This window comes from Cajanus cajan, chromosome 9 (genome assembly GCF_000230855.2).
Source record: "Cajanus cajan strain Asha chromosome 9, NIPB_CcT2T_4, whole genome shotgun sequence".
Lineage (NCBI taxonomy): Eukaryota > Viridiplantae > Streptophyta > Magnoliopsida > Fabales > Fabaceae > Cajanus > Cajanus cajan.
Window position 1 is genome coordinate 52,206,319 of NC_138525.1, and position 18,558 is coordinate 52,224,876.

At 35.4% G+C, this 18,558-nt stretch overlaps 1 long non-coding RNA gene across 1 annotated transcript; it reads left to right on the forward strand.

The window, feature by feature from the left end:
* The first annotated feature begins 16,459 nt into the window (after positions 1-16,459).
* On the forward strand, positions 16,460-18,279 carry LOC109788296 (uncharacterized). Its single transcript, XR_014429770.1, has 2 exons — positions 16,460-16,733; positions 18,083-18,279. It is a non-coding gene; the product is annotated as an uncharacterized LOC109788296 (long non-coding RNA).
* Positions 18,280-18,558: the final 279 nt, after the last annotated feature.

An 18,558-nucleotide genomic window follows, 5' to 3' on the forward strand; every position in this document is an offset into this window, starting at 1 on the left:
TTAATTATATAATATATATTATTTTCACCTTTTTTTTCTAATATACAAGTATTAATTATAAAGTGTATTATATAATATATATAATACACTTTATAATTAATTTTATATATATATATATTTTTTTTCACCTTTTATTAATTATATAATATATATTAAATTATTCCATTTAAGTATATTATAAAGTATGATGATAATATTTTTATATATTTATTGATAGACTTAATTGTACTTTTATTAAATGATCAAGCACAATGAATTTTCTAGCGTCAACCATTATATATATATATATATATATATATATATATATATATATAGTTATATATAATTATATATAATTTATAAATATACTTTAATATATTTATTTTTAGCTTTTTTAGTTAAAATGAAAAATAATATTGTCTTTTTATAATTTCATAAGTATTTTTAAATTAAAATTTTTTTCCTAATTCATATTTTAATTTCTTATACTTCAAAATGACAACTTATTATTTAAATTAATTCATTTCTTATGTTTTAATTTTTAATCTTTTGATGAAAAAAATATTTTAGTTTCATAATTTTGTAATTATTTTTTTAGCAAAATATTTTTTATTTATACATAATTCTTAAATATAATAATTGTACAATAAAATTTTCTATTTTGAGAGGGATACATAATCCCTCACAGATTATAACGGAATTTGTGACGAAATATTTAGAGAGGAATCAAAATCCGTCGGAAATTTTTTTTTTTTTATTAGTGACCCCGTTTGTGACGGAATTGTTAGAGACGGAAAATTTTCCGTCACAAACTCTAAAAATAAGTAGTCCGTCACAAAAATAAAATTTTCGTCACAAAATTCGTCACTATTAGTGACGACATTTTATCCGTCACAAATTTTCGTCACAAATTTTAATTTTTTTAGTAGTGTGGACCATAGTAATCATGACATGGTTAATTTGTTATCGACTCAAATGCATAATATTATGACTCCTCTATACGAATTGATAAACAAAATAGGAGATAAATTAGGGGATGGATCACCTTCGAGAGGCATGAGTGCGAATCTGAATGAAATGGAAAATCCTGGAGGGAATGAGAATTTTCATCAGAACGTAGTTCGACCTAATAGGAATCCACAAGACAACTTAGATCAAATTGTAGAAAGAATACTGAATAGACACGGATTCGATGTAGGTCGAAATGAACGTCCTTATTTTGTGTCAGCATTCCCAGATTATATAACTCAAGTAGAACTACCTCGAGGAATAAAAGTACCAAAGTTTTCAAAATTTGTGGGAGAGTTAACTGAGTCAACGGTCGAACACATAGCTAGGTATGGAGTCGAATGTGGGGATTTGGAAAATAATGAGTATTTAGAAATGAAATATTTTCCAAGTTCATTGACTAAACACGCTTTTACATGGTTCACAACCTTGCCCCCGAATTTGATACACACTTGGGTTCAGTTAGAAGGTAGTTTCCATGAACATTTCTTCAGAGAAGAAACGAAAGTAAGTATAGTCGATCTAATGAACATTAAGAGGCAGAACCAGGAAACTTTAGATGACTATTTAAATAGGTTCAGGCAATTAAATCTCGATGTTATACTAATATACCTGAACATGAATTAGTTAGGATTGCAGCGGCAGGGTTAGATTTCTCGATACGCAAGAAATTAGTAAATGAACAGTTGAGAGATATGGCCCAGTTAGCCGAAAAGGTAAGGAGGTTGAACAAATCAAAATAGAAAAAGAAAGACTAAGAAAATTTGATAAGTTTGTTCGAAAGGAAAAGGTGGCTTACTTAGAAAATTCTGAATTCAGTGAAGATCCCAACTGTGAGGTTTCGAGTGAAGATTTTGAGATCAACTTAGCAGAATTACGTCCTGGCCCAACGTATCAGTGTCAAATGTTAAAACCAGGGGATAGTGTAGAAGGAAATTCAACTAAGAAATATAGTTTCGATGTAACAAAAGCAGAAAAGATATTTGATATCTTACTAAAAGATAAACAAATTGTACTCCCAGAAAATCATAAGATCCCATCATTCGAGCAGAGAAAAGGAAAGAAATTTTGCAAATATCATAATATGTATGGTCATTGGACTAACAATTGTGTACGTTTCAGGGATTTGATCGAAAAGGCGATTACTGATGGTCGCCTTGCTTTCGGAGAAAAGGATATGAAAGTTGACACAGACCCATTCGCTGCTCATACTGGATATATTGAACCAGTTCCAATGGGGATCAACATGGTGGATGTTACTGTCGAGGATGATGAGAACATCGAACCTATTTCTGATGAGAAGCTCGAGGAGTTAATGGAGGATTTTGCCAAGGAGCAGGAACCTATCTACCCAAAAGAAGGGGATAGTCTGGTTGAGTTTCTGTCGAAGAAGAAAGAAGCTGATAAAGAGGTTATGTTGTGCCCTCGATGCAGCGCTGTTTTCGATAGAGCTACGGCTAAAGCATTCGAAGAATCTGAAATGGTGAAGAGTTATAAGGCTGAAAAGCTGCGTGAGAAAATTAGACTCAACGCTCAGTCGAATCCTGGGTTGACCATGAGGCAGGTTCATATGCCTCAATATAATGCTCCAGTAGGGAAGATGGAGATGTACAACTCGTCAAGATTCGGCAATACTTTTGTGCCGAATGCGAATGTGCCAATAGGAAAATGGAATGCACCACCAAGGCCTGCAATTGGTGGAATAGGTCGAGGAAAACAGACAATGAATTATGTTGCACACCCAATGCAAGGAATTCCTGGAAAAGCTCCAAATTCGACTTCAGGACCTGGTGGAGTCTCGTGATGGAGCTACTTGGAGGAGATTGAAGTTCCTTCAAGCTCTCCATGCTTAGGACCGAAAATGCTCTTGAGTTGACCTTGAAAGAGATCCGAAACTCCTTGAAGAAAGCTCCAATGGAGTAGAAGTCTTTGAAGATGATTCGGTTCTCCTTAGCTTGATGTAGAAGCTTAAGGAACCTAGGTAAGGTTTGAAACCTTTGGTGAATTTCTTAGTGAAGAAATTCTTCACGGTTTTTGGAGAGACTCTTGATGAGAGAAATCTGAAGTTTATTTCTCAATTTTGTCAAAAGTGATTACAAATGAAGTAATTAGAAATATATAGGGAAAGGTAGCTTGTAGGAGAAGCTATCTTTAACCATGGTTCACTAGGAACCATGGTAGGGTAAGCTTTAACTCCCACGGTTTAGGTAGCTTGTAGGAGAAGCCAACCTTGACCATGGTTCACTTAAGAACCATGGTAAGGTTGTATTAACCTTCCAAGGTTTAGAAGCTTGCAAGGCAAGCTTCAAACCTTGAAGAGCAACAAGCTAATTTCGGCCAAAGAACAAGGAGGAGAGCTACGCGGCCTTGGTTCATGTTTGCTCCTTGAATTAATTCAAAAATGTTTGATTTGGTTTAGTTAGGTTCATCATATGATGATGAGACCTATCTAAATCAAATCTATGAAAAATTAGGAGCAAAATGAGTCCAATATGCAAAATTTTTCCTAGGCCCAGTTTGACCCAATTACTTGTTACACCCTCAAGCATTGCTAAATGTCACCCCTTTTTTTCTACTGAAAAAATATAAAAAGAATGTATCAACTAGGGAGGTTAAATGGAGTTAAACTCTCCAAGTAACCTACCTCAAAATCAATATACCAACACTAGGAAAAGTAAGTAAAGTGCCTCACAAATACAAAGGCAAAAAATAACCTATACAAAAGACTATGTATAAACTGTACAATATAAACAAGTAGAACTATGCCTTCTCTTCATGATAGAGCATTCCAAGTGAAGATTACCTTGGGCTTGACAAGCCCACTAGTCTTCACAAGATCCAACTCTTCCTGTATTCTTCTAGCCATAGCTCTGGTCACTGGGCCCTTGGCCCATGGTCTATCATCTCGATTGGTGGCTATGGGCGTGGCTTTCGACAGCCTTTTAACAATCTAACCAAAACCCAGTGGAGGAGACAGCAAAGGATGCGTAAGGCTACCTTCAAAGGCGTCAGGGGAAATCGTTTCTCGGTTCTGGTCCCGCAGAAAGGAGAATCCTCTCGGAAGTTCGTCGAAGACGATGAAGATATGATAACTGATTGTTTCGAGAGTGGCTTCGAGGATTCCCTAGAAGACATTTGTGGGGTAGTCTCCATTTTACCCTCAGAGTATGCTGGGGCTATGGAGTCTGTGAATGAACTAGAGGATATGCAGCGAGAAGACTTCCTTGATGACCCCAACTATGAATCCAAAATCATTTGGGTCAATCAAATCTCGAGGGTCATCCCCAAGTTCAATTCTGCTGTCTTCGATTCTCCCACGGAGGAAATGAAAGGACACCTTAAGCCCTTATTGTTAACTCTGATGATCGAGGGGCAAGAGGTGAACAAGGTCTTGGTCGATGGAGGTGCAGCTGTGAACATCCTACCTAAGACAATGCTGAAGAGGTTTGGAAAATCCTTAGCTGATTTGAAGCCTCACAACATAATGATCTCTGACTATGCAGGACAGTCTTCACACCTTGAAGGCATGATTCTGCTTGATGTGCAGATTGGGAGTGTGAAGAGAACCACCATGTTTATAGTGACGCCGTCGAAGGCGAATTTTAATGTTTTGCTGGGTCGAGAGTGGATCCATGGGGTAGGTGCTGTTCCTTCCACGGTTCACCAGAAGATTTTCTTCTGGAATGATGACGAAGGGTTGGAGGTTCTCGAGGCAGACCAGAAGACGTATGAAGTTGGCATGTACTTTGCTGATCAACAATTGAAAGCATTTGCCAAGACCAAACCGTTTGATGCTTACAATTCTGGGGTGATGGATGAAGAAGAAGGAGTCAAGAAAACCTTTTGCTGGGATGTGAAAAAGGAATTTGTGATTCGAGCCGAAAAGGATTCGGCTCCACCTGAAGAATGAAGGATGAAGATCCTTACTCGAGCTTTTTAGCTCGAATATCGGCCTATGTGGCCGATCGAACGGCCAACATGGCCGAAGAACAATATTGTGAAGATGACAAGGATAGTTCGGCCATTGTGGCCGAAGAAAAACAAAAAACAAAGGTAAACTTCGAGGTATAATTGTTAAGTTTGTACAAGTATATATCGATGATATAATTGTTGGGTCAAAGCAAAAAGAGGACCACCTAAACCATTTAAAATTATCTTTTGAGAGAATGCGAAAACATGGTTTGAAAATGAATCCTCTAAAATGTGCTTTTGGTGTTACAGCAGGAGAATTTCTGGGGTTTGTCATACACCAGAAAGGAATTGAAGTTAATCAAAATAAGACGAAAGCTATCATGGAGACTAAACCTCCATCGAACAAGAAGGAACTTCAATCTCTTTTAAGTAAAGTAAATTTTTTGAGAAGATTTATCTCGAATTTGTCTGGTAAAACTAAAGTGTTCTCTCCTTTGTTACGTTTAAAAAAAGGAGCAAGAATTTCGATGGAATGAAGAGCACCAGAAAGCGTTCGAGGAAATTAAAATTTACCTGGCTCATCCTCCAGTGCTTGCACCACTTTCTAAAGGGAAGCAACTGAAGTTGTATATTTCAACTAGTGATTCGACTATTGCGGGCATGCTGGCGCAAGATGATGATAATGGCATCGAAAAAGCAATTTATTATTTAAGTCGAATGTTAGTAGGGGCAGAAACTAGATATACCCCTTTAGAGAAATTATGTTTAAGTCTTTATGTTGCTTGTACTAAGTTGAAGTACTATATTAGGACTCATGATGTTGTAATACTTTGTCGAAGTAATGTGATAAAATATATGTTGTGTAAACCTGTGTTACATTCTCGAGTCGGTAAATGGGCACTCGCGTTAACTGAATACTCATTAACTTTCGAGCCGCTAAAAGCAACTAAAGGACAAATAATTGCAGATTTTCTTGCAGATCATTCGAATGAAATTGAAGAAGTTAATTACCTAACGACCAAGCCTTGGCAATTATATTTCGATGGCTCAAAACACGAGTTAGGTGCTGGAATATGGATTTTAATCGTATCCCCAGAAGGGTTCCCAACGAAATTATCTTTTAAAACGAACAAGAGGTACTCGAACAATGAAACTGAGTATCAAGCATTAATAACGGGACTCGAAATGCTCGTAGAATTGGGTGCTCGAAATGTATTAATTCGGGGGGATTCACAATTAGTCTTCAAACAATTAACACAAGAGTATAAATGTTTGAATGAGAAGTTAATTGAATTTAAAACTCGAGTTGTACAATTGCTTAATATTTTTGATGAAGTTGAATTACAATATATTCCTCGAGGCTCAAATGCCATTGCAAATAAGTTAGCCCAAACAGCCTCAGGGTATAAAGTAAGTAAGGAATGTCTAGAGTATCTGATTCATACCGAAAATGAATTGATAGGCCATCTCGAGGTTCTAAGTGTTGGTTCTTCGAATCAAAGAGACTGGAGAAGCGAGTTGATCGAATATTTGCGAAACCCCAATATAAAGGTAGAAAGAAAGATCAAACTCAAAGCCCTCAATTATGTATTGCTAGATAATGAATTATATAAAAGAGGTTTCGATGGAATCTTATTCAAGTGCCTTGGAAGTCATGAAAGTTATATAGCTATGACAGAGATACATGAAGGCATTTGTGGAGCACATCAGGCTGGAAAGAAGATGAAATGGGTTTTATCAAGAAAAGGTTTGTATTGGCCAACTATGATTAAGGATTGTATCGAATTCGCAAAAAGTTGTGAAGAGTGTCAAAAACATGGACCAGTACAAAAGGTACCAGCAAGTGAGTTACATTCGATCATCAAACCTTGGCCATTTCAAGGTTGGGCAATAGATTTAATCGGACAAATACACCCACCTTCCTCGAAAAATCACAAATATGTTTTGGTTGCCATAGATTACTTTACAAAATGGGTTGAAGCTATTCCTTTAAAAGAAGTCGAGCAAAAAGACATAATTGATTTCGTCGAAGATCACATTATTACAAGGTTTGGGATTCCTCAAACAATTACCACTGACCAAGGCACAGTCTTCACGGGTCGAAAAGTCGCTCAATATGCGGAATCGAGAGGAATTAAGTTAATAGCTTCAACACCATATTATGCACAAGCAAATGGTCAAGTCGAGGTAGCTAACAAAGTAGTGATTGGGCTAATTAAAAAACATGTATCAAATAGGCCTCGAAGTTTGCATGAAACTCTTGTTCAAATACTATGGGCTTATAGAAACTCTCCGAGAGATGCTACAAAAACTACTCCATATAAGTTAGTGTATGGGCATGAGGCTATCCTTCCTATTGATATTAACTTACAATCAATTCATATACAGAAACAAAATGAATTACCTATTGATGATTATTGGAATTTAATGTATGATGAGTTGATTTCTTTAGAAGAGGAAAGGTTAATTGCGTTGCAAAATATTGTTCGACAAAAGGAAAGAGTCAAGAAATCGTACAACAAAAGGGTTAAAACACAACAATTTCGAGTTGGAGACTTAATGTTAAAAAGTGATTCTTCCCATGGATCAAAAATCTCGATATCTAGGAAAGTGGTCCTACAATTGGGAAGGTCCCTTTATAGTCGAGCAAGTATATTCAAGCAATGCATATGTGATCAGAGAATTAAATTCGAATACAAGCAAAGTAATAAATGGAAAATACTTAAAGTACTTTCATAAAAGGGTAGAATGCTAATTGTTCAAGGATAAATAAAAGTAAAGATAGAAAAGAAAAATCTAATTATTACAAAATTTTGATCTAAAATCTTTGAAAGCCTTATAAGCCTCATCCAGGCTTTGCCTTCGAGCAGTGCATTGAGCCTCCAAATGTTTCTTCTGTTCCAAGGTCTTCGTAAGTCGAGAAGATATGGCCTTGCCTTCAGCTTTGAGACCTGTTTGACGCTGCTTGATTTCTTGACTCTGGACCTTGATACCATCTTTCTTCGAGCGGGTTTTGTCCAATTCATGTTGAAGAGCCTTGATAGTTGTTTCTATATCTTCCTCCTCTTTTTGTAATTTTTGTAAGGAAGAAATCAGTTCTGTCGTGGAGCTCTTGATGGAAATCAACTCCTCACGAAGGTTTTCGAGCTTAACACGGTCGTCCTCGTTTTCGATTTCAATCTGAGACACTTCCTGAAAGGCAGTGGACCATTGAGCTCGAAGATCCCATGCGAGGCTGAAGGGCTTAATAAATTCCTGCAACTCAGAATGAACCTCGAGAGGAAGATCCGAATAAGACAAAAAATCTTCGACCATCTGTTCCACTTCTGTCTTAAACGTAGGGAGGAGAAAGGCTTGATCAAGGTTTTCGACATACGCTTTCAATCGGAAAGAATCAAGCAAAGGTTGATAAGATGGAGTCTCAGAACCTTGCTCGATGACTTTTTCTTTTCCTTTTTCTTTTTCCGACCCAGAAGGACCACTCGTCCAATTGTTCAACACCTCGAAGATATTATTAATATCTTCATCCTCGTCATTAAAGAAGCTCATCAAGTCCAAATCTGGGGAAGGAATTGATGAAAGGCCCTGGATGGAAGAGGTAGTACCCTTTTGGGTTGAGGGAGAAGTTGTGAAGGGTCTTGGAGACTCGGTCGAATCTATACAAAAAGAGACAATACATATATAAGATAATTTTGTTCAGAATCACAATAAGGGTGTGAAGTTAAAAGAAATATACCCTTGTTTGGACTCAAGGGGGGTTGGAGCGTGATAGAATCTTCACCTTGGGCAGACTCTTGCTTAGGCTCCTCATTCACCAGAGGGTCCGATTGAGGAACCTTGTCTTTTTTAACCTGAGGAGGGATCTCTATCGAGGCCAAAACTGAAGCCATCGTAGCAACATCTAGTTGAGGGTTGGTTAACTGCAAGTAAATCACAAGGTTAGGATAAGGTTTTGGGAGAGAGATCAAATAGAAAAATGAAAAGTGAACCTGTTGGGTTGTCCCAGTAACCAGAGGCACATCTCTCGACACATCGTGAGAAGAATCAAGTTGGATGACTTCAACATCCTGCAATAAAAAAGGTGTTAGAGAAGTTAATGGCATAGGGAAAATGAAATCGAGAAAAAATTAACTTACCTTTGACACCGATTTCATGGCATCTTGAAGAAGCTTCACAGTCGGAGGCTTCTGGGCTTTCTTGGAAAGAGAAACTACCATCTTTCATTTCCCTTTATCTTGCTTTTTAGTGGTCGAGACCTGAAAGTGAGGACAATTGTATTATTAAGAAATGTGAGCAAGAGAGTAACACTAGTATTTGGGTTGATTCACTTACAGTTTTGGTACTGCCTGAGCTCACTTTTTATTTCTTTGAGGTTTCAATACTCTGTAAGGTAAAAGCTTGAAAAGGTAAGATGAAACATTCGAAAAGTTTTAGTAAAGAGTGAAATCGAAGTGAATGGTACCTTGGAACGTAAAGAAACTTTGTCAGCAGCGGTCTTTCTTTTTCGACCTTTCTTTGATGTCTCCTTATCTTCGTCATCCTCACTCTCCCAATTAGGGGTTTGCTCAACATGTTGTGGAACGCGTTGAGGAATGACGGCTGCAAAATTCGAAGAAAGAGATGAGATATGTTCAAATCAAAATCGAAGAAGAGTGGTGAAAGACATTTACCAGGAGGAGGGTTAACGTTATTGACCCAACATAGTGGCCACCATTTGCTTCGAGGAAAATCATACACGGAACATCTCGCATAGGTAACTCGATCCTTAACAGGAATCTCTTTGCGCTCGAGGTAAAACGGGTCGAGTGTCTTCACCCAAGGAGGGTGAGATAAATGTTTAACTAAACCAAAAAGAGCATTCGGAAGAGGAGGTATGTGTTTTGGACAAAATTTTTCGAAATCAGTTTTACCTCGAGGGTTTATTACCTTTTTTGAGCGAATGTTCCTTTGTACCATTTTCGGTAACGAGACCGAAGCGTCAAAGATGGTTCGATGCACATAGTCAGGTCGATAACAAACCTTAAAAAATTGTTCGAATTGATAAATTATAGTTTGATTCTTGAAAGTACCTGTTTGTTTGGGACCCTGCGAAGAAAGTGGGGAATTAATTAGCTTTGTTAAAAAATGTATCGAAGTCGATCATTTTGTCAACATGATACTCACACCACCAACGAAGAAAACATCGAGAAACTAAGAACGAAGGAGAAAAAGAGCAAGGCGTGAGGTGAAGTTATTTTTCAGGACATAAGATGAACTCCAAAACTTCTTCGTAGTTCCCTCTCTCGACACAAATATCAGAATCTATTTTTTCTTTACGTCGAAGAGGGAGAGGTTTCATTTGACAAAGTCCAAATTGTTGAGCGAAGAGTTGAGGTTGGTAAGGGTAAATTCTAACATCTTTTTGACGCATGCCAGACATAATCACATCCCAGGATAGGAATCCAGACCAGATCTCGACAGAATCCTGTGTCATATTCCAGTCTTGATTATTGTGGCGAAGCCAAGTAGGACCTATCAAAGAGGTACGTATGAACGGAGCCAAATCCTCACTAAATTATGCGAAACTGAGAATCGCAACAATATATTTCGAGAAGTTGTCAACCAGACGTTTTCTAGGAGTAAGTGTGGTGAGGCGAGCTCCTTCGAGGGCACACGTTGGGGCAAAATATGAAGTCAGTGAGAGCTTGTTCTCCAAAATGGCGTTCAGCCACAACTGTAGTAACCATAGAGGCCCAGACAGGTTCCGAGGACCAGATTCTCGAGAAAGACTTTCCGAAGCCTCATCGAGACATGTATACAGAGAGGCTAACAAGAGTTTACTTAAACAAATTTTCTTTTTAAGATGTAAGGCCTAAGCTAAAATGTAATAATATTTTGGAACCTGAAGAGAGGGAGTACAGAAGACACATGCGGATAACCAGTACATCAAAAAAGCAATATGTTCAGATTCTGAAACAGGGGTGCCAGGTTGTCCTACATGAGCATTGATAAAGGCCAGGTAAGTCTTCTTGTCCCAAGTAATCGAAACTTCTTTGATCGAAATTTCTTCTTCGACAGCATCAGGGTAGAATCTATCTCCTAAGGGGGTTAAACCGGTTATGGCCGCGATATCTAATAGTGTGGGACTAACAAAACCACAGGGAAACTCGAAAGCACGAGTCTCTCTATTCCAAAAGAAGATTGCAGAAAGGAGCATTTGAGGATCGAAGAGATGAAGATCAAATTTGGCGAGTTGAATAAACTCAAAAATGCCAGCTTCTACCCAAGAAGGACCCATTGCTTGTTCTACTCGAAGTAACCACTGAAAGTGTCTATCTTTAAGAGGGGGAAAAGCCCTAAAAATCTTAGTGGTATCGCTGAACAAAGATAAATCTATTTCCAAAGAGTAGATGAAGGGTAAGGACGTCTCGTCTTCAGGTAACAAAGTATTCCCAAATTTTTTCTTATTTTGACCCATAAACGGACCTAAAAAAGCATGAGTATTACCATTGGCAAGAGTAAAAGGAAGAAGTACCTGGGACTGATAAATTTTAAGGCTTGCCTCCTCCATGCCTGGGATAGGGACGAAAGTATCGTCCCCATCTTTAACCTTGCACACTTGAGCGCCAGTCATAAACAAGGAACCCGCCTGGGTTGAAGTGGCAGTGGCCATAGTGGTTAAGGGAGTGGTTGTCATAGTAGCCAAGACGGGAGAAGAGGCAGTAGTAGGAGTTGGAGATATAGAAGAAGCTACGGCGGCGAAAGTGGACGCAGCAGAAGAAGCCATAACGAACAAAAGCAAGAACAGAGAGAACGGCCGGAGAAGAAGATCAAGAACCAGAGCAAAAGAAGGAGCAATGAGCAAGAAAACTTGGGCACGAAGGAAGAGAATGGTGAAAACGATTTAACCCTAGGGTGAAAAAAGGTCTTAAACGAGGTAAATGGGCCTAAGTTGAAACGGGTTGGGCAAATTTATTTAAAATTTAAATTGAATTTCCAAAACAACCGCCAAAACGTTTCATATCAGAAGACAAATTTATAGAAAAACGGAAGTATGCGCCGTCAGAGCCATCAATGTCACATCCAAATGGTCAGTACCTTAATTGATGACAAGAATATGTTTTCATCGAAGGAATGATTAGTTAACATCAAGAAAAGTTAACATCAAGAAAAAAATCGAGGAAGTATCGAAGAAAAACCTTGATAGGAATTTAGTTCTCTCCCAAGATGCTCATCGAAACCAAATTCCTAGGGGGGCATTTGTTAGGCTTACTCGAAAATCATGTGACTCGAAAAAGGGTGTGAAAACTACTCGAAACAAAAGATAAAGGTCAAAATACCTACCAAGATTAAATTGAGAGCCTCATTTGTTCACATGTGAATGTGTTCGAATAGAATTAATTAAATTGAACAAAGGAGTGCTCGAAAATTTATCTGTTGTTCATTAAGGGGTTAAGCTAGAACGCGGTCTCGATAGCAACTCAGAAATGTAATAGTAACTCGAAATTGTAGAGTTGTTATTGAAGGGATCTTAACAGTTAAGGCACACTAAGGTGGTTATTAAGGGTCGAATCGAGTAAAGTTGAAGCGTGAGGCGAACGGTTATGGGAAGTTACAATTTAGAGTCACGTAACAAGCATAGTGGATAGCGGTTATCCCCTAGTGGCGTACATGCATGAAATTAACCGTTCTTGATTGGCTCTATAAATACAGAAGCTACGTACCTTCACGAAGGTCGGAAAACTCATACTAGAATTATACTCTGAAGTACTCTCTGCCTGCGCACATGGCTTTCGTACACGGAATCGTTTTTGGGTATGATTTCTTCTCGGCCATTTTCCTGTTTTCTTCTTAGGAGTAGATTTAGTGTAGTTTCTTGTCCTTCTTGTAAGCACGTAGTGGAATTGTATACCTGAACAATATGCTTCAACCTGTACTGTAACTTGATCATTATATAAAATTAAACCATGATTTGTATTGCCAATATCATTATTGTTCATTCTGTTCATCTAAGTGTTTACGTGCATGGAAATAATTATCTATTAATCATTGATGAATGCTTAGAGACCAGTAATTATTGATCATTCTATTTCATTCCTTTTCATTGTAATCCGAGAACATATGCCTAAATTGAAACACTTGTTGTGCTAGTCTAAATAAAAAGAATCTGTTAACAAATTCCACCGTAAACAAGGGTTAAATATGTTTTTAGTCCCTCAAATTTAGGGTAAATTTGTTTTTGTCCCTCAAATTTAAAATTGTTACTTTTAATCCCTGTAATTTCAAAAAATCTTATTTTAGTCCTTATATTCAAATTTTGTTAAGAAATTTATAAACATTATTGCATAAAATCTACCTATTGGTATTTCTATTAGTGAAAATATCACATTAAATTTGATTGATATTTCATAACTGTCTTAATTAGTCGCTTTTAAATATGTTATTAGTGACTTAAGGGACTAAAACAAGATTTTTGAAAATTACAAGGACTAAAAACAGCAGTTTTAAATTTAAGGAACCAAAAACAAATTTATCTTCAATTTGAGGGATTAGGCCTTAAATATATAACGTTAAGTTTTTTATATTAATTATCATTATAATTTAAATTATTTAATTATTAAATAATTAATATATATTTTCAATAATTATAATAAAAAAAAATCTTAACTGTAAATCTCTAATTAATGTGTGTGTTATAAGAAAATAAAAAATACAGCTACATCAGTACGACGACGAGCGTGGGAGGATGGAGAGTTGCATTCTTGAACTCAAATACTCACATATATATATTTGTATTTTTACTTGTAATTAATCTACAATTCAACTCATACATTTTTCCTATATTACTATATTGTAGCTGGGTCCGTAGTTAATCAAATATGTCCTTGGTTCACTTTTTCTCTCCTCCTTAATTTCATAATGTTCTATTGACACTCTTCTATATTTCTCTCTCGTGCACTCAACATTCATGCGTTAGTTTTTAGTGTGGTAAAGTGGAAGGTTTAAACATGAGTTAAAGGAGCAATTACCTGAGGCTTCATAATATAAAAAATTATATAATTAAAATATATATAATTTATTATATAAAATCAATTAATAATGAATAATTAATCAATTAATAGATAATTTACCAACCTTAAATATCGACTTTGCTGACAATACTAATTTTAACGGAGGTTGATTATTAATTTTGTCAATATAATATATTTTATTTTCTTTATTAGTGATGTTGGAAATACTGATAAAGATTGGCATAGTAGTGCTGATGTGGCGAAGGATGTTATCCAATAAAACCCCCAACTTTAACCTTCACAACGGTTATGAAAGAAAGTGTAATGGGTCTCGATCTCGGTAAGAAAAATATAAAATGATTTTTGATAATAGAATAGAAGACTAACTTGATCGTTAGAGTCCTTTTTATAGGTACATCCAAGGCACTTGAAGAACGGAGAATAATTCTAGAAATCAAGATCAAGAAGATGACTAAAGGAACCAACCTGATCCTGGTAAGCAGTGACAGATCCAGAAAAATTATTAAGTAAGGGAAATAAAATATTTTATAATATTTTTTATTAAAAATATAATAATTTTTCAAAAGTATATTTTTGTGATTAAAAAATTTAATATATCACCTATTTTTTTATAAATTATAATTTTCTCATAAATAGAGTAATAATTTCTTCTCTCTTTTTTTCTATCTGATATTATATTTAAGTGTGATGTTACAATTTTTAGTGACTTATTTAATTTTAGAGGAATAAAATGGTATAAAATATTAAGATAAAGATAATATATTTACTATTTATTTCCTTTTATATCTCTTCTAAATTTCTACATTCATTTAAAACAAAAATATTTTATGAGAACAATGCCTATTTTTTTTATAAGAGTATATTTATTTTTTATTAAATATGTTTAAGTAAAAATAAAAATAAAAACCTTGTTTGGCAATTACTCTCATTTCTCTTAATTTGGATAATCTCCTACCAACACATACTATACATATATACAAGATCAAAAGAGTTAAAAACTAAAATAAAAATTGAAAAATAACCTGTATTTTTAAACTAAATTATGACATCTTTAATGAATAGAGAAGTGATAAATATTTCAGTCAAAAAATAAAATATATTATAATAATAAAAAAAATTACAACAATTTTGTCATAAAGTGAATAAATTACACTATAGAATAAAATATAAATAAAATATTAATGTATTTTAACATATTAACAATCATCGCAAAAAATGTTACATATAATCACATACAAAAAAGTGTTATTTTAGTCTATATTTACACTTTTTTAATATGTTAACATAGTATTTTAACATATTAGATATAAAACTAATCATCGCAAAAAATGTTACATATAATTACATACAAAAAAGTGTTACTATAGTCTATACACTACTAGAATTTATCTTATTACATGCGACTTTTCCTGCGAACTTTTATGAAAAATTCGCAGGAAACATATTGTATTTGCAAATTTTTCTACGAATTTTTATCTGCAAGTAATACATTTGTGGATAATATATTTTTACGAATTTTAAAATTTGCAAGAAATTTTCCTGCGAAATTTCTTGTGAAAAAATTCGCAAGAAAATTTTTTGCAAAATTTCTTGCTAAAAAAATTCGCAGGAAAGTTTCCTGCAAAAAAAATTTTGCAGGAAAATTCGCAGGAAAGTTTCTTGCGAAATTTTTCGCAAGAAATTTTGCAGGAATATTTTTTACGAAAAAATTATAGAAATTACTATAAATTCTATTAATAATTTTTTAACTTTCAAATGCTTACAATGAATTCACCCGAAGCATTTGTTTCCATGCCTCCAACATGTGATACATAACCTTTTAAATTCTAAGATTGTAGATTATAAACCTAACACTCAACCATACAAATCAACTTGTAAGGTAAGTGTTGCCCCAACTTATATACTCTTTGATTATTTTATTTTCAATCGATGTGAGACTTGAAGTTTTTTTAAAATATTAACCTTATAAATTTAATTTTTTTTTATTTTTCCTGCGATTAAAATTTGCAGGAAAATTCGCAGGAAAAGTTACCTGCAAAATTTTTCTATCATTTAGTAAACATTACTTGCGAATTTATTTTTGCAAGAAACAAAATAAAATTCTTACAATATTCTCTGCAAATTTTTACCATGGAAAAAAATTTATATGATTATTAAAATTGTAGCAAAATTTGTAAGAAATATCTGTAAATTATTTTTCGCAAAAAATTTCTACGAATATTTTTTTGCAGGAAAATTCGCAAAAGATTTCTGTGAATATTTTTTTGCAAGAAAATTTGCAAAAAATTTCTGCAAATATTTTTTTGTAGGAAAATTCGCAAGAAAATGACACTTTTTTAGTAGTGATATTTACACTTTTTTAATGATATATTAATATATATTGTATCTTTAAGATATGTAAAAATAATTTTTAATAATAAATATCATATTTCTATAAGATGTGTGTCATTAGTTAAACAATTTTTTTATAATAAATTAAAATGTAACTTATATATAGAATGTAAAATTTTAGTGGGGGCACCTGCCCCCACTCTCACATGAATGGATTTGTGCCTGTTGTGAGACCCATGATGTTTGTTTTTTTCTTCCCCGGACCCTCACCCACTCTCACTTGTTTTCTCTTTTGGGCACATAGTGGTTGATCTTTCTTTTCTCTCAATTCTTGACCTTATTCAAATCTCTTTTTCTAGCTAAATCCGTGAGTGATTTTGAAGACCCTTCTTTGCAAGCTGGAAGCTAAGGGTAGCATACCGTGTGCGGAGTTCTCTTCCTCTTCTTCCCTTCCATACTCGTCTTCCCGGAGCTTGGAGTTTTTGAGCCAAGGTAAGGGAAGTTAGTTGTTTATGCTGATTGTTTAGAAGTGAGTTAGAAACTCACTTGATGGCTGATTTTTGTGGATTGATGGTGGTGCTTGATGAAAATTTGGGGTTTTTGATGATTGATGCATGTATATTGTAATTGTTGATGTTTTTGGATTGTATGTGGTTGGTAGATCATGTTTTGAGGGTAAACATTGATGGATTTTAGCTGAAAAATAAAAAGGGAAGCCATGGAAGTGTAGAATTTCTGCACTTGGTGCTGAAACGAAAAAGGAAGCCCAGGAGAAAATGAGCTGGCAGAGAGTTACAGCTAAAGCGCTGGATTGAGCGCTGCAGCGGTGGGCCTAGATGACCGAATTTGGTCTTGAGGTCTTCATGAAAGTTGTAGCCCTGGATGTTAGCTTTCCAATGGCGTTGGAATCACCCAAAAAGGAGGTCTAGAACTCTAGATATGGCAGTTTTAGTGAAGAGAGGTCAGGCTGCCAGCATTGGTTATAACTGTTTCGGTTTTTATAATTTTTCACAAGGTAGATGAAATAATTTGGACTCGGTGTCTTCATGAGAGTTGTAGAACATCTTCTTATCTTTCATATGAGATAAGGATGAGTATGATAGGAGTGCTATAACGCCATATATGTCTGTTTTAGTGAAGAGGGGTCAAGCTGCCAGTATTCCTTATAGCTGTTGCGGTTTTTATCATTTTTTTTAACATGGTAGATGAAGGAATTAGGATTTGGTGTCTTCATAAGAGTTATAGGAAATCTTCTTATCTTTAATATGAGATAAGGATGAGCCTGATAGGAGCATTATAACTCCAGATATTCTATGATTAGTAATGGTTGTCACTTCACAATGAGTGATTAAGATATGTTGAAGGTTGTTTTGGATGTGTTATTTCATGAATATGTTGACTAATATTGATTAACGTTGTTGAGACGAGTTGAGTTGTATCAGTTGTACATTATTGTAAGTTGCTATGTTGAGCGGTACGGTTGTGTTGTGTTGTGTGTTGATATTGGTTGTTGTAGGCCGCAAGGCTGAGTTGTTGTAGGCCGAAAGGCTGAGTTGTTGTAGGCCAAAAGGCTGAGTTGTTGTACGCCGCAAGGCTGAGTTGTTGTAGGTCGAAAGGCTGAGTTGTTGTATGAGATCTCCGAGTTGATATGCATGACGACGCATTACATGAATATTGATGACCAAGTTGAAAAATCAATGGGATGTATGTTGATGAAGTGTTGATAGTTGTGGTTATTTATATTTCTTAAATTTTCTATATGTTATTTCTTTTATACTAGCTTACCCTTTTGTTGTTTCCATGTGGTTGGACTGCAATGATCATACTATGTATGGGAGCAGAGCAGGGATAGGTGGTGTATCTGTAGCTGGAAGGTGGAGCTGAATCCTTTAGGATGCTTTGTTTGTTTTTCAGTCACTTGGTATAGTGACTTTTGATGAAATGTTTGTATTGTACGCCCTAACTCTAGTTGGATTGGAACATTCGTATATATTTATATTCTAGATCCTATATTTATATACTCGTTCTATTCTACCTAGTGTTTCCGGTGTGCTGTGGTTGTGAGTGTAGTGGCCTGTCGGGTCGTTACACCTGTTACTAAGAACATATTGGTGCTAGAAGGAGGGCCTAAGCTACTCTTGCCCCTTAACATTGACTGGAGGGCTTGTTTCGATATGTTTAAAAAAGTCCCACATCATTTAGGAGTCAAGACGCCTTTTAAAGGATAAAACTGTGACAGTCTAACGAGCGCCAAAATGAATAATACCTCGAATACGGTAATCCTAAAGATGATAGTGGAATTATGGTAGGAACATTG